The sequence below is a fragment of the Pelophylax lessonae genome (genome assembly GCF_965119305.1).
Source record: "Pelophylax lessonae genome assembly, chromosome: 2".
In the NCBI taxonomy this organism is placed as follows: Eukaryota; Metazoa; Chordata; class Amphibia; order Anura; family Ranidae; genus Pelophylax; species Pelophylax lessonae.
In genome coordinates this window covers 570,036,601-570,051,496 of record NC_138769.1, presented here as the reverse complement: position 1 = coordinate 570,051,496, position 14,896 = coordinate 570,036,601, and the positions used below count along the sequence as shown (strand labels likewise).

The window sequence follows — 14,896 nt, the reverse complement described above, 5'->3', positions numbered from 1 at the left end:
CTTTTATGGGGTCACCCCCTCTGGGCTACTCCCCCTTGCCGAGTGCCCCCTTAGCAAGCTGTTAGCTATGGGGGGCACTCATACATGCTCGCTCCTGAGCCCCTCTCTTTGTGTCCATAGTAGTGGTGGCTGGTGTATATGGGGCGCAGGGGCGCCGCCCCCCTATCTATGCGTCCGGCCCTCTAATCTACATGCGGGGCGCCGGACGCATGGAGTTCAATGGGGCTTTTTTTTTTTTTACCATGTGATTAGAGCCAGAGGCTCTCGCAGGCTAAAAAAAAGGGTGGGCACAGGGCGCAGAGCAGTACGCCCCGAGCCCACCCAGTTGTGTGACAATAGCAAATGAAAATTCGCTATTGTCACACGGATCCTCCTCCTGGTCTATCAGAAAGCGGGTTTTGAGACCCCTTTCCCAATTGGCAGAAAGGAGAAGCCATGCCATTGGGCATGGAGGAGGAGGGAGGAGACGCAGACAGGGGGAAGAAGCCAAAGCCACCGCCTGCTGCTGCATCCAGGCAGGGTGAGTGAGGGGGGGGGGTCCTGTCCTGTCTCCTGTCTCTCGACTCTCCTGTCTCTCCTGTCTTCTATCTCTCTATCTATCCTGTATCTCCTGTCTCGCTGTGGTCCGGGGGGGGGGGGGTTACTGTGTGCAGCGGCCTGGTGTGGTCGGGGGGGGGGGGTATGACGCAGTCCATCTAACGCCCCCCCAGCCCATGGAGCACCAGCCACCACTGGTCCATAGGACACACAGAATGGGGCTTGTTCCCACCCTCCCACTCCCTCCCCATTGGCTGTGATTGACAGCATTGACTCAGCCAATGAGGAGGCAGAGAGGAGGGCAGCTGCTTTTGTGCACATCGCTGGATCAGGATTCGGCTCAGGTAAAAATAAGGGGACGCTGTGGGGGAGCTGCATACTGAAGGATTTTTACCTTCATTCATAGGCATGCGCACATCCTAATCACACCGTGTGGTGCACATTCCCCCTGTTTAGACCCCTGATATTACACCAAAGCCTCCTAACGGGGCTCCTAAAAAAAATTGTAAAAAAATAAATAGTAAAAAAATAATAATTGTAAAACAGAATAAAGAATAAAAATAAAAACTACTGATACCGTCCACTACCCTACTGACACAAATCTTTGCCCTACTGACACCATCAGTGCATATGTGTTTGAGCTTTGGGGGGCACATCCTAATCCAATAGGCTGTGCACACCTATGCCTTCATGCATATAGTGCAAAAGCCTTGAGGCTTTACAACCACTTTAAGTAAGTGAAGTGATGACAGAGTTAAGCCAACCATACATCCAGCTAAATTTTTATCCAAATATCTACCGAATGACCTCTGTACAACCACCCTGTTGGATTTTGCCCAATCGATCAGCTCTGCAAGGCTGATCAGTGTATTCTGACAGCAGGGAAGTTTCCCTGCTGTCAGAATACAATAGCTCAGCCAGAGGATTCCCCTTCCACATCGAGCAAAATAAAATAATAAATGTACATGTTTTCTGCTGCAAATATATGAATTTTATTTTGGACTTCAACCATTGCAGCGTGGGGGCCTACTACTACGGTAGGTTTTGTCTAATTCCCTAAAATCAGCTTTTACTAACCTTTAGTTGTGAAGGGGTTTATAAACAGACACACTAGGGTTAATTTACTAAAGGCAAATAGAATGTACACCAGGGGTCTCCAAACTATGGCCCTCCAGTTGTTCAGGAACTACAACTACCATCATGCCTAGTCATGTCTGTGAATGTCAGAGTTTTACAATGCCTCATGGGAAGTGTAGTTCCACAACAGCTGGAGGGCCGTAGTTTGGAGATCCCTGTGTACACCATACAAAGGAAGTCTGCTGTCATCCATCATCTGATCATGTGCAAGAAAAAATGCTGTGTTCTTTTTTTTTTTTCTTGCATGTGATATTCTTTGCAAAGTGCAGTTTCACATTTACTAAGCTTAAAAAAAAAAAAAAAAAAAAAAAGTAACAGCCCTTTTTGCCTTTAGTAAATAAACCCTACTAAGTTCTAAAAGTTTTTGTCCCTTCTGTTGTGCATGACAGTCTGAGACCCATGTGCTTAGTAGCAAATTATGCCTCAAAAATATTGTACAAGGCCTCTTTCACACACGGAGCACGGAGTCCGTCAGGCGGACTCCGTTTTTCTCAGCGGGTGATCGATCCGCCGATCCCCCGCTGAGCAGGCGGATGGCAGCTGTGTCTCCGCGCTGTATGTGGAGACACAGCTGTCAGGTCCCCATTCATCTCTATGGGGGAATCGGAATGGGAATGGACCGTCTGTCTATTCTCATCCAATCCGATCCGCCAGACGGGTGGAAAATAGGGTTTCCATTCGTCCGGTTTTGACGGATCGGATCGGATGTCAGCGGACAAGTCATAGAGATGCATTGGGCGTCCGTTCAGATCCGCCAAAAAAACTGACAGGCGGATCTGAACGGACTCCCTGTGTGAAAGGGGCCTTGTGTTGACAATGGTCTGCAAACAGCAGTGAGTAAAACACATATCTCTTGTATAGTGTGTGGTATTTATTATGTTCTGCCTACACATATGATTCAGGAGTGTTAGCATTAGTTGAAGAAGACGTGAGCACTATTTCCAGTACAGACCCACATCATAATATAATCTACAGAGATCTCAGAGCCACACGTTTATCTGATACTGTTCATATATTATCTAATAGACTGCTGTCTATTAAAAAAACTCAACAAAGCTCATGTGTACGTCTTCTATTGCAAGGTGAAAATGTTTCATAATTTCTCCATTAAACTGTTGTTCAGGGTAAATGGAACAGGAGACCTTTCCAAGCAAGCATTCACACAGAGGAAATTTGTGCAACTTTCTGGGCTGGGCCTAACCAGAAGAAAAAAAAAAAAGAGAAAAAAAAATTCAGGCTGCTCGCCAGCTTTCTGTTCTCAAATCAGGAAGTGAAAACAAGAAAAAAAAATTAGGCAGCAGACAGCAGAAAGATTTTAGACCACTAAGGAAATGCAAGAAGCACCGCGTATTATAATTGTTTGCTCTTCATAAGGGTCTGCCTATTGATCTTTTACTGGATAATTAATATTGTTTAACCCCGATCGGATGAACTTCACGGCTTTTTATTCTACGAAGAACAACAAGTAGGTCGGAAGAAACTGAAAGAGGAAAGCGATCGGTGTGGGGGAGGTATGTGTAACCTACATGATTTCCAGTAGCGTTTAGCCTTTTTTTTTTATTAGCTCACTGTTGTGTCAGTAGGATTTCTGTCATTTTTTTTTGTGATTGTTACATTGTAAAAACAAATTGGATGGCGTAACATGTGTTCATTCTTCCTGGAATAGGCTGGCTTAAGAATGGAGTTGTACTTCCCTCAACTGATGTTAGGTGAAGAGTACAATGTCCGTATTTACGGACGTGGTTCAGTAATGGCTTTTGAGATTAAATTCTGAGTAAATACGGTTGTTTAAGAAACTTGGATCCCATGTGCTGTTATAAAATGGACCAGGATTGTTCTGATTGGGACTGGGGTAAGGGAGGGGATGGTTACAAGGTGTGTGCTTAATGTACTTCTTGTTTATCAAAAAATGTTGATTAAAAAACAACCTGGTAAAAAAAAAAAAAAAAACAATACAGGGACAATGGCTATTGGTCACTGGGCCTATTTAAAATCACCTGGACTCAGCAGCTCCTGCCAGACACCACTGGCTCAAACACCCAACCACTGGCTGTCAGTGACAGCCGGGACCTAGTGCTAGGCCCAAAAGCTGTAATGATTACCTCCTGGTATTCCAATCTTTTTTTTTCTATTATGGCAAAGCATCTCAGATACAAGTCAAGTTGCCTCAACAAATTTACCAAACCTTCGGTTCACACTGGGGCAACACGACTCTGTACTACTTCGGGGGCGACTTGTGCATTCCCATGCACCACGACTTTGGAGCAACTTGCATGGACTTCACATAATGGAAGTCTATGCAAGTCACCCAGAGGTCGCCCCCGAAGTAGTACAGGACCCTTTTTCTAAGTCGGAGCGACTTGTGTCGCTCCTATTAGAACGGCTCCTGTAGCGGTCAATGGACCGCGAGGGAGCGCGACTTGTCAGGCTGACAAGTCGCCTGACAAGTCGCTCTAGTGTGGACCGGGTCTAGGGATACAATAAGACAAAGTCAGCATATACCGAAGACCAGGGACAGACGAGACCAATTAATAATTTTGCTGACTGCTTGTATACAACTTTGCATATACTACAGGTTCTAAATCAGTGAGTTTTCCAATCTTTCTGCAGATCACCCCATAAGGTAGAAGGGAATCGTGCATTCACATTATGTTTACCTTTGGAGTGTAGTGATGTCACAGCACTTCCTATGAGCACAGAGGCTGCAAAAAAAAAAAAAAAAAGTATAAAAACAGATGAATGAATATACAGTTTTTGTGTGTTTATATGTGTGTGTGTGTATGTATATACTGTATGTTTATATATATATATACATATATATACATATATATATACATATACATGTACATACATATATATATATATATATATATATATATATTTATACACACACACACACATATATATATATATATATATATATATATATATATTTATACATACACACACACACACACACACATATATATATATATATATATATATATATATATATATATATATATATATATATATACATACTTACACACATATATATATATATATATATATATACAGCATAATTTATTTTTCAATTTTTTTTTAACTTTTTTTTAGCAACCTCTGTGCTCATGTGTTTGTTTATGTTTATATCCTAAACCCTGGAAAGACATAAAATGATTCACTCCGCAGATTAATTCCCAGCACACAACAATGTTATCAGTTTATCTTGATGACATTCGTATTTGCTGCACAAGCGTCAAACGCTCACGCAAGGGCTTGGTGACGAGGGGTGTTCACTGTACTATGATGCAGCATCCCTGTGCTGGTAAACACGGACTCACACAGCACTATGCTGTAGTACGCCCCATGTGAATGAGGCCTAAGTATGAATGCAATGCCATTTGAATTTTTAGCAGGCATGAACCAGTAACAAAAGTTGCCATTGTGCCCTTGTTAACCAAAAATTATTTTTGTTGATGTTACGCTAACAATTTACACAAGCAATGTTTTTTTTTATTCCCAGCGCACACCACAATGTAGCACCAAAAGGGGGATAAAGTTCTATTGCTCCCAACTGTCCCTGATTTCGAGGGACTGTCCCTGATTTCCAGGGACTGTCTCTGATTTGGAACAAAGCCTCTCTGTCCCTCTTTCCTCCTCATTTTACTGTGATATTCAACAGACTTTGGGGTTGATTTACTAAAACTGGAGATTGCAAAATCCCGTCCAGCTCTGCAGACAAACCCTTCAGCTTCCAGGTTTTTTTTTTTTTTCCGCTTGTGGACAGCTCTATTGTAAAAATACTGCGGCAGGGTGGCCACTTTGCGCCAGATCATGTACATGCACGTGATCCAGCATCTCCGGGTAGGGTGCTTACGTCAGTCGCCGCATCTGTGCTGTGATTCGGTACAGCACAAGTCAGTCAGCGGATCTCGGCCAATGATTTATGGCTAAGACCTGCTGATCAGCTTAGTGAATCACAGTACAGAATCGTGTGTTTACTAACAAGCACAGAACTCTGTACACAGAGCAGCGATGTGGCTATTTTTTTCTCCCTGCAAAGCAGAGAGCAAAAAACAACCACAACTTTATGTAAAAGCAGCACACATTACACACATTGCACATTGTTAGGCACACAGTTAACCCTTCGATTGTCCCTAGATGTTAATCCCTTCCCAGCCAGTGTCAGTAGTACAGAGTATAGTATTAGCACTGATCACTGTATTAGTGTCACTGGTTCTCACAAAGTGTCAGTTAGTGTCAGATTGTCTGCTACAATATCGCTGATTACCAGGGCCGGCCTTTGGGGTGTGCGAGCAGGGCACCATGGGCAACAGGGGCGCCATGCAGCCAACACAGCTCGCAGCAGTCAGTTAACTCACAGCGAGGATGAGTCACAGCAGGACTGTCTGAAGATGGGGCTGACTGAAGATCAACGCACCTGAAAAAAAAATGGCCACGGCCGGCCTGATAGGAAAACTGCGCAGCCACCACTCAGGAAAGCCTGTACACCCTCAGCTATTCTCGGGCAGACGGCGCATGTGCGGTGACGTGTTGGCGCCGGGCAGTACCATTTTTAAATGCAAGGCGCCTCACTAAACGGTAAGTAAGACCCCTCCGCAGCCCCTGCATCTCCTCAGGAGATGCAGTGTTGCGGGCATGGTACAGGAGATTCTCCAGGAGAATCTCCTGTACCATGCCCGCAGCACTGCATCTTCTGTACTTTGCCCGCAGCACTGCCTCTCCTGTAACATTCTCACAGCCCTGCATGTACCATGCCTACCGCCCTGCATCATGCCCGCAGCCCTGCATCTCCTGCACCATGCCCGCGGCCCCTGCATCTCCTGCACCATGCCCACAGCCCCTGCATCATGCCCACAGCCTCTGCATCTCCTGCACCATGCCTGCAGCCCCTGCATCTCCTGTACCATGTTCGCAGCCCCTGCATCTCCTGCACCATGCCTGCAGCCCCTGCATCATTCCCGCAGCCTCTGCATCTCCTGTAGCATGCCAGCAGCCCCTGCATCTCCTGCACCATGCCCGCAGCCTTTGCATCTTCTCTACTATGCCCACAGCACTGCCTCTCCTGTACCATTCCCACAGCCCTACACCATGCCTGCAGCCCCTGCATCTCCTGCACCATTCCCGGGGGCCTTTGCATCTCCTGCACCATGCCCGCAGCCCCTGCATCTCCTGCACCATGCCCGCAGCCCCTGCATCTCCTGTACCATGCCTGCAGCCCCTTCATCTCCTGCACCATGCCTGCAGCCTCTGCATCTTCTGTACTATGCCCCCAGCACTGCCTTTCCTGTACCATACCTACAGCCCTGCATGTACCTTGCCCACAGCCCTGCATCATGCCTGCAGCCCTGCATCTCCTACACCATGCCTGCAGCCCCTGCATTTCCTGCACCATGCCCGCAGCCCCTGCATCTCCTGCACCATGCCCGCAGCCCCTACATTTCCTGCACCATGCCCGCAGCCCCTGCTTAATTCCTGCAGCCTCTGCATCTCCTGCACCATGCCTGCAGCCCCTGCATCTCCTGTACAATGCCCACAGCCCCTGCATCTCCCTCATTTTTGTTACAAATATTTTTTTCCTCTTTGTGTATGTTTAGGTGACCAGGGGTGAGGGGTGAGGATGGGGGGCGCCACAAAATTAGCTCGCATAGGGCGCCTGAACACCTAAGGCCGGCCCTGCTGGTCACTGTATTAGTGCCACTGGGGATGTCAGTGTCAGTTAGTCAGTACCCACCCAGTGTCAGTTACTGTCAGATTTCCACTATTGGTCACTGATCGCCATCATTACTAGTTTAAAAATGAATAAATACAAATTCTAATATATATATACCATAATTTGTAGACGCTATAACTTTCACATAAATTGATCAATATACACTTATTGGTTTTTTGTTTGTATTTTTAAACAAAGACATGTAGCAGAATACATTTATTCCTAACTTTATGTAGATTTTTTTTTTTTTATGCTTTATAACAGAAACAGTAAAAAATTCAATATTTTTTTACATTTTCAGTCTTTTTTTCATTTATATAAAAAAAAAATAAAAAACCAAGTGGTAATCAAATATTACCAAAAAAAGCTATATTTGTGTAAAAAAAAAAAAAAAAAAAATTATGTCAATTTCATCTGGTCAGAGTGTTGCATGGCCGTGCAATTGCCAGCTAAATTAGCATAGTGCCGAATAGAAATAAAAGCCCTGGTAAGAGGTCAGGAGAGAATTTGACGATTTTTTATTTATTTAGAATCATACTTTCCTACGTGGATGCAGCATCAGTCCAATGCTGCATCTGACCCTGCCAGCTCAGCTGAGAACCAAGCAATCAAACACTGCTTATTGCTCGGTTCTCAGGGCTCCGTGAGCAGAGAGCTGGTGACTGTCAGTCACCACTGTCTGCTCTGCCTCCCCCTCGCTCACAGAAGTGTTGGGCTGTAGGGGGGGAGGGCGGCTGGCTCAGGTGCCGGCTGCCAGTCCAGGGATCTGGGCAAATCCCAACCATAGGGTCACAACAGCATCACAACATCAGCCGACAGTGACAGAAGTCAGTGCAAGTCATGTTGAAGTCGCACAAAGTAGTGCAGGAACCTTTTTCTAAGTCAGAGTGACTTGAGTCGTACCGATTAGAACGGTTCCATTGCCGTTAATGTGGTGCGACTTGTCATGCGACTCTGAACTCTCAAGTTGCATGACCAGTTGTGGCAGTGTAAACCTGGGCTAAAACCTAGAAGCTGATAGGTTACTATGCACAGCTGCACCAGATTCCATGTGCACCAGCCTTAGTAAATCCCCCCCCCCCCCCTAACTGACACAGATACTAATTTTAAAATTGTTTTTTTTTTAATCCTACCTAAAATACACTTTCCCTGACCTTTGACCTTCATATTTGACTCTGACCATGATCTTTGACCCTAACCCTGACCTAGATCAAACCCTGATCTTGCTACTTTATCTTTATTTTTATTTATTATTTTACAGTTACACATGCTTCTTTGTTTACATTTTTTTTCCTCTAGCAAGGAGAAAACCATACGGTTTTCTCCATTCAAGAGGAGAAAACAACACAGGGATGGGCTATACAGTGACTGATCGCTGTGATAGCCAAACAGAGGTTATCACAGCAACCAGGCCTTTGGGTTCCTTATTGTTAGTATGAGACCCAGGGTTCATATATGGGGCCCCACGGAAAAAGACCCACTTTCGTGATGCCACATATATTTGTACAGTCAGTGGGAAGGGGTTAATAATATACATAAAAATGTGGTTAAACACATTAGTACTTCCTAACCGATTCTTTTTTCTTTAGGCTGCAATAGTATTGGGTCTAGATAAAAGGCTAAGTGAAGTAGAACACTTTTTAATTTATATTTTCAGATTTATACATTAGACCAAAAGCAGGGACAAACTGAGAGGGACTTTGTTCCAAAAGGAACAGTTCCTTCAAATAGGGGAGTGTTGGGGGCTATGCTGTTATTGGTGATTGGTGATTTTCTGAGGGGTTTTCAATATCTGCCTGTGTTTTAGGGTGTTTATATTTGCATGGTATAAATGTTGAGCTTGACAGTTGTGTTCTTATATTAAATGTATCTTGTTTGATGTGGGATACCCAGGATGACTATTGAAGGTTTTAAGCATTGTAAAACAAGCCTGTTTGGCATTCATAGTATTTCAGCCTGAGAGTGGATAACACACAACAAATCATATCATTGACAGCGAACAGGCCCAGTGGAGCTCTGTATACAGGAAACATGGAAAATTCTCAGGGACAGTTTTGGTAGATTTTTACTGCTTGTACCCTTATTTGCATTACCTGTGACCATAAAGCCTCATGCACACTGGACGTATTTACGGCTGCTGTTTTTGGCATTAGATGTTTTTTCTGCAGCCAGTAAACTCCCCAGCATGTTATCCTTTGTGTCCATGCACACACAGGCTGTTATCAGCAGTTTTTGGAAAGGGCTTTTTCTGTCTGGGAAAAAATCCAAAACTAGTGGGTTTTAAGAGGAGTTTTCAGCTATATAAAAACTCTAATTCTGATAAAAGCTAAAAAAAAAAAATCTTAAAAACTTGGCTTTTTGGCATTTATCAGCGTTTTTGAGCCTTAGGCTTTTATGGGAGTATAGTTTTGCTAAAAAAAATAAACCTACAGCTAACAAATGCCAAAAAACACTGAAAAACGCTACTGCAAAAAGCACTGAAAACGTATTGTATAGCTACAGCTTTCTACAGCTAATGTTACTGGCTTTTTTGTGCATGAGGCCTAATGGTCAGCAAATGGGGAAGAAATAAGATCATCTAGGTCATGTTTTATTTTGAGGACGTGGTAAATAAAAGTGCTGATTTCAGTTTTAATCTGAATTTTATATATTAATATAAACATTTTTATAGAAATGTAAAGTAAATAGTTTTGCACTTTCATCATTTATATTTATTAGTATCCTTTTTATTTTTTTAAAGTTGTGTTTTTTCAAAATGGAGTTGAAAGGTCTCAACTATACTATACTCAACTTTCCAGTGCCCATGTATTCTACCTCCCCTCTGTTCCAGTGCAGCAGCCATTACAATATCCTCAGCATTCAACACTTCCAGGAGTGTTAAATACCTGTGTCGCACAATGCACACTTTAGCTCCATCCTTCGACCCTTACATCACTGCTGAGTATTGTAGTGATGTAGGGGTGAGAGGAAGAAACTAGTGTAAAAGGCAGAGGACATAGGGAACCTGAAACTTCTGAAAGTGTTGAATGTTAGAGAGAGATAGAACAGCAGGGCACAATCTGAGGGTAGTATATTAACATATAAATATTGTTGTGAAAAGACAAATGGCAACTTGCATTGTGACAGTTAAAATCAGGCTCATCACTTAAAGCGGAGTTCCACCCAAAAGTGGAACTTCCGCTTTAGGTATTCAAACCCCCTGACATGCCACATTTGGCATGTCATTTTTTTGGGGGGGAGCGGGTACCTAGTTTTGACAGGTACCCGCTCCCACTTCCGCTCGGAGCGCCGCGGCGCCCTGAGCGGAAGTTCTCCTCTCCCCCTCCCTCCCTGCAATCTTCTGGGACATGTCAGAGGTCCCAGAAGATTGCCGGCCAATCACGACGCGCAGCGAGACTCGCGCATGCGCAGTGCGTACCCGGCTGTGAAGCCGCAAACTGTCACAGCCGGGTGCCCACAGCAGTGATGCCGGCGCCGAGGGAGAGGATTCGGGCGGCCGCATCGCTGGACCGTTTGACAGGTGAGTGAAATGGCTGGAACTCCGCTTTAATAGGGGCTTCCAGTGTACAGTCTCACAACAACAGGGAACCTCAGGCCAGGATAGAAGCACTGGGTTAGTGGACAGATATACCTGTATGACCAAGAGAACACACCGGCGCAGCATTAAATGTGCTATGAAACACTAGTAATTTGGCAACTCACACGAGAAGAAGACATGGCACTTTTTGTATGTAATCCGTGAGCGATCGACTCATGCACCTAGGATGGGGACCCTACTCCTAAAACTTGCAGCCTGGAAAGTCTGGACATCAGGCTGGTTGACAGTTTGTATGAGAAGGTGGAAACCAACAAATCGATGGAGGGCTTCTATGGGATACAGAGCAGACCAGAAGTGACATTATCGGCACATCAGTGGGGAGGAACTATGCATTTCAAGACCACCCAAGCCTCTTTCTCAAGCTTTCTCAAGGGCATGAGAAAGAGGCTTGGGCGGCCTTGATAAGCATAGCTCTGCCCCGCTAAGGTTTCAGGCTGCAAGTTTTAAGGACAGGCTCTCCATCCCAAATGCATACATTTCTGAAGCTATGTTGCTCTTCTTAAGGCAATTAACCCCCTTCTCTACCGATCAATGGGTACTGGCTTCAAGCAGTGTGCTACTTTCCAGTCGTCATCATGCCAAGAAAGAGAAGCCGCTTTCCAACATAAAAGCCTGCTCTGAACATTTATTTGGTAAATAAATCTTTGCATAGGCTTTTATGATGGAAAACTGTCTAACAGTATGCGTTAAAAATAGGGGTTTAGTTTGCACACATTTGCAAATACATGCGTAAGCTGCAGAGGCACTTCATGGCACCCCAGTATTATCTGCTGTCCTAACTCTAAATCTGAGAGTCTTCACAATGGAAGCACATGCATTTTAATGGATAGGTGGAGGGCAGGTGAGCCTGGAGGTAGCCCACCCTCCTTAAAAGCACAGGGGTGCACTGGACACCCAGCACATAGCACAATGGCAGCAAATGTGTCCAGTACACCCCTCACCAGTATTCCAACAGCACAAATGGCCACTGCCCCCACCTATAACTGGCCTTTGCAGCAAGGAGGATATGGAAGGGCTACGCATGTCAAATGAAACCATAGAAAATTCCAAGCTCAACTTACTGACTAGCCTGCAACCAACCAAATTGTCCTGTCTAACAGTATGCAGTAACAGGGGTTTTGTTTTCACACATTTGCAAATACATCCGTAGGCCGCAAAGCCACTGCACAGCACCCCAGTATTATATCCAGTTCTAACTCTGGTTGCAGGCTGGTCGGTAAGTTGAGTTGGGAATTTTCTTTGGTTTTTGTTTGACATGCACCGCAACTCCACTTTCACTACTTTTACATTATGTAACACTGCCCCCTAGAGAGCTGCTGAATTCTTCACCTTTTCGGGTCCCTCTGGGTTACCGTTTGCAACTGCATGCACATAACTTGACACTTTACTTTCTGGCTCAGTCAATGAACAATGAACAATTGTTTTTGTTGTTTCATTTCAAATAGAGATGGGAGTAGGGAATAGTGGGATACTCCAGCATTGAACTATTCACAAAGGATGAGGACTCCTGTCTGTAGATGCAGCCAAGCTGCAGATTCACCTTGCCACTGGATGAATTTTAGAATTAAGTTTCTAAGTAGATGACTTGATTGGATAACCATCTTCAGGGTACTCGCCTAGCACCCCCTTTCATTCCACCAGCTGACACCCATTCTCTGACTACTCTACTCCGGGGTGGCCCCCTCTCAGGTCAGGCCCTTAGACACGATCCCCTGTACTCACGATACTGTTTTTCCAGGGTCTCCAGTGTCTCAACCCCTCCAGTCAGTTCTCCTGGACCTCTGGTTTCAGCTCCTTGCTTCTGGTCCCCAGGCCAACTGACTGTGACCATGTGCCACCTGCTACAGAGGAGGAGGCAGCCGCCACCCTCCTCACCAGCCAAAGACCCCGAGCACATGTGCTCCTGGCTTTTATATCACACCCCAGAATGCACAGAGACAACCAGTTTGTGCCAATCACCGAGGTTGTATCAAAGCCTGCGTACCCATTGGCCTAGGTTCCTCCACTGTCCAATATGCCTCCCTATTGGACCAGCATGGACACTCCCCTAGACCAGATGAATCACATACTGAGCACCATGAGCAGACCTAACTCACAGATCCTGCTCCCTGTTAAGCAAAGGGCAATATATAATTTACTTGCTGCTCCTCTACTAGGCAGACAAAGCCAAAACTATACTCTCTCTTTAGCACCTACCTAGGAGGGTGCTACACTTATAAAAAATAATCTAATAGGATTGATGTCATGTATGGTGTTGTCTAGTTTTTGTAAAATTAGTACTTTTGTTGCATGCTTTTATCTGTGCCGTGTTGGTGCCATAAAGTTGAATTCATGAAATCAGGGTTTCAACTACTGCATGCCCTACTTCTATCCTAAATATTTACTTTCACTGTGCCCAGAGAGCAAACCTCCCTTTCAATGATGGTAATGGTAATTATTCATCAGATGTATCATAGAAAAAAAAAAATACTATTTCAAATGTTACTTTATGCGTTAACATACTTCCAGAGGCCCAGTCTGTCCAGGCAGTATGTTACCCTGCTGACTTAGCAGCATTCACTGGCAGCTTAACTTTTTAATTCGACACACAATTTGAATCCCACACAATTTTACTTCAGATAAATACAGTACAATGGATGTTTTCAGTCTTTGAAATTGGAATAAAGAATGCAATAACTTTCAACACGCAGTCCCTGTGATGACTACGTCTAACTGAGGAAAAATTTGTCAAAAAGGGGGGTCTAGCTAATTCTTTACTAACTAGCATTGAACAGGTAGTAACAGGTACAGTTCAATACGATCAACACAAATTACATCAAGTGTGACAGAAAAAAAATGTTGCTGAAATTCTGGTTCCTAATGCCTCGTACACACGCAACGATTGTTGGCCGTGAATTTGCGGCCAACATCCGATCGGCCGATTTTTGGCTTGTTAGTATGATGCTTCCGACAACCAACCGTGACTTTTCGGCTGAATAAAATCTGGTGTGCATGCTATAAAATTTTTGTTGGCCGTCACCACAACGGCCGATTTTTCGTCAGTCCGTACAGATTTCGGCAGACAAAAATCTGATGAGCAAGACTGGGCATGCTCAGAGAAGGAAAAACACACAGAAAGTAAACCATCACATGACATCACTTCTGAAGTTGGTTTTTGTTGGCCAACAAAAGTCCAGTGCAAGTCTAGAGCACATTTCAACCAACACAACAATACTGGTCAAAAGACGGTCGATCGGTCGGCCGATAATCGTTGCGTGTGTACGAGGCATTAGTTATCCAACCACATTGGACAGTAAAGGATCAGTAGCATGTTCCTAAAGTGGCTGTAAAGGCTGAAGGTTTTTTTTACCTTCATGCATTCTATGCATGAAGGTAAAAAAACCTGGGTGCCACTCCCTCCACAGCCCCCCCCCCAATACTCACCCAAGCCCCCTCTCAATCCAGCGATGTGCACAAGTCTCGGGACTCCCTCTTCTCATTGGCTGAGACACCAGCAGGAGCCATTGCCTCTCACTGCTGTCAATCACAGCCAGTGAGCCATTGACGAGAGAAAGTGGACTGAGACATGGCTCTATGTGTCTTATGGACACATAGAGCAGGACTCGGGATCGAGCACCCACCAAACGGCTTGCTATTGGGGGCACTGGTCATGGGGGAGGAGCCAGGAGCGCCTGCAGGGGACCCAAGAAGAAGAGGATTGGGGCTGCTCTGTGCAAAACCATTGCACAGAACAGGTAAGTATAACATGTTTGTTAGGTTTATAAAAACAAAAGCCAAACCTTTATTACCATTTTAATTCTATCCCTGTATTCTTTGTTCCTGTGACCTGTGTTCAACTGACAAGTACTACAGTATGTCAAGCAATAGAGCCCTAACTGATACGTAGTACTGACCCCATTCTCACAGTC

The 14,896-nt window shown here is 44.7% G+C and overlaps 1 protein-coding gene across 1 annotated transcript in view; it reads left to right on the top strand.

Annotated features, from left to right (window-relative positions):
* Nucleotides 1–2,932: 2,932 nt before the first annotated feature.
* STAT6 (signal transducer and activator of transcription 6) overlaps nucleotides 2,933–14,896 on the top strand; it is a 357,207-nt gene continuing 345,243 nt past the window's right edge. Inside the window, exon 1 of the mRNA XM_082248146.1 lies at nucleotides 2,933–3,185. The gene's annotated coding sequence lies outside the window, so the exon portion shown is untranslated. The remainder of the gene's footprint in view (nucleotides 3,186–14,896) is intronic.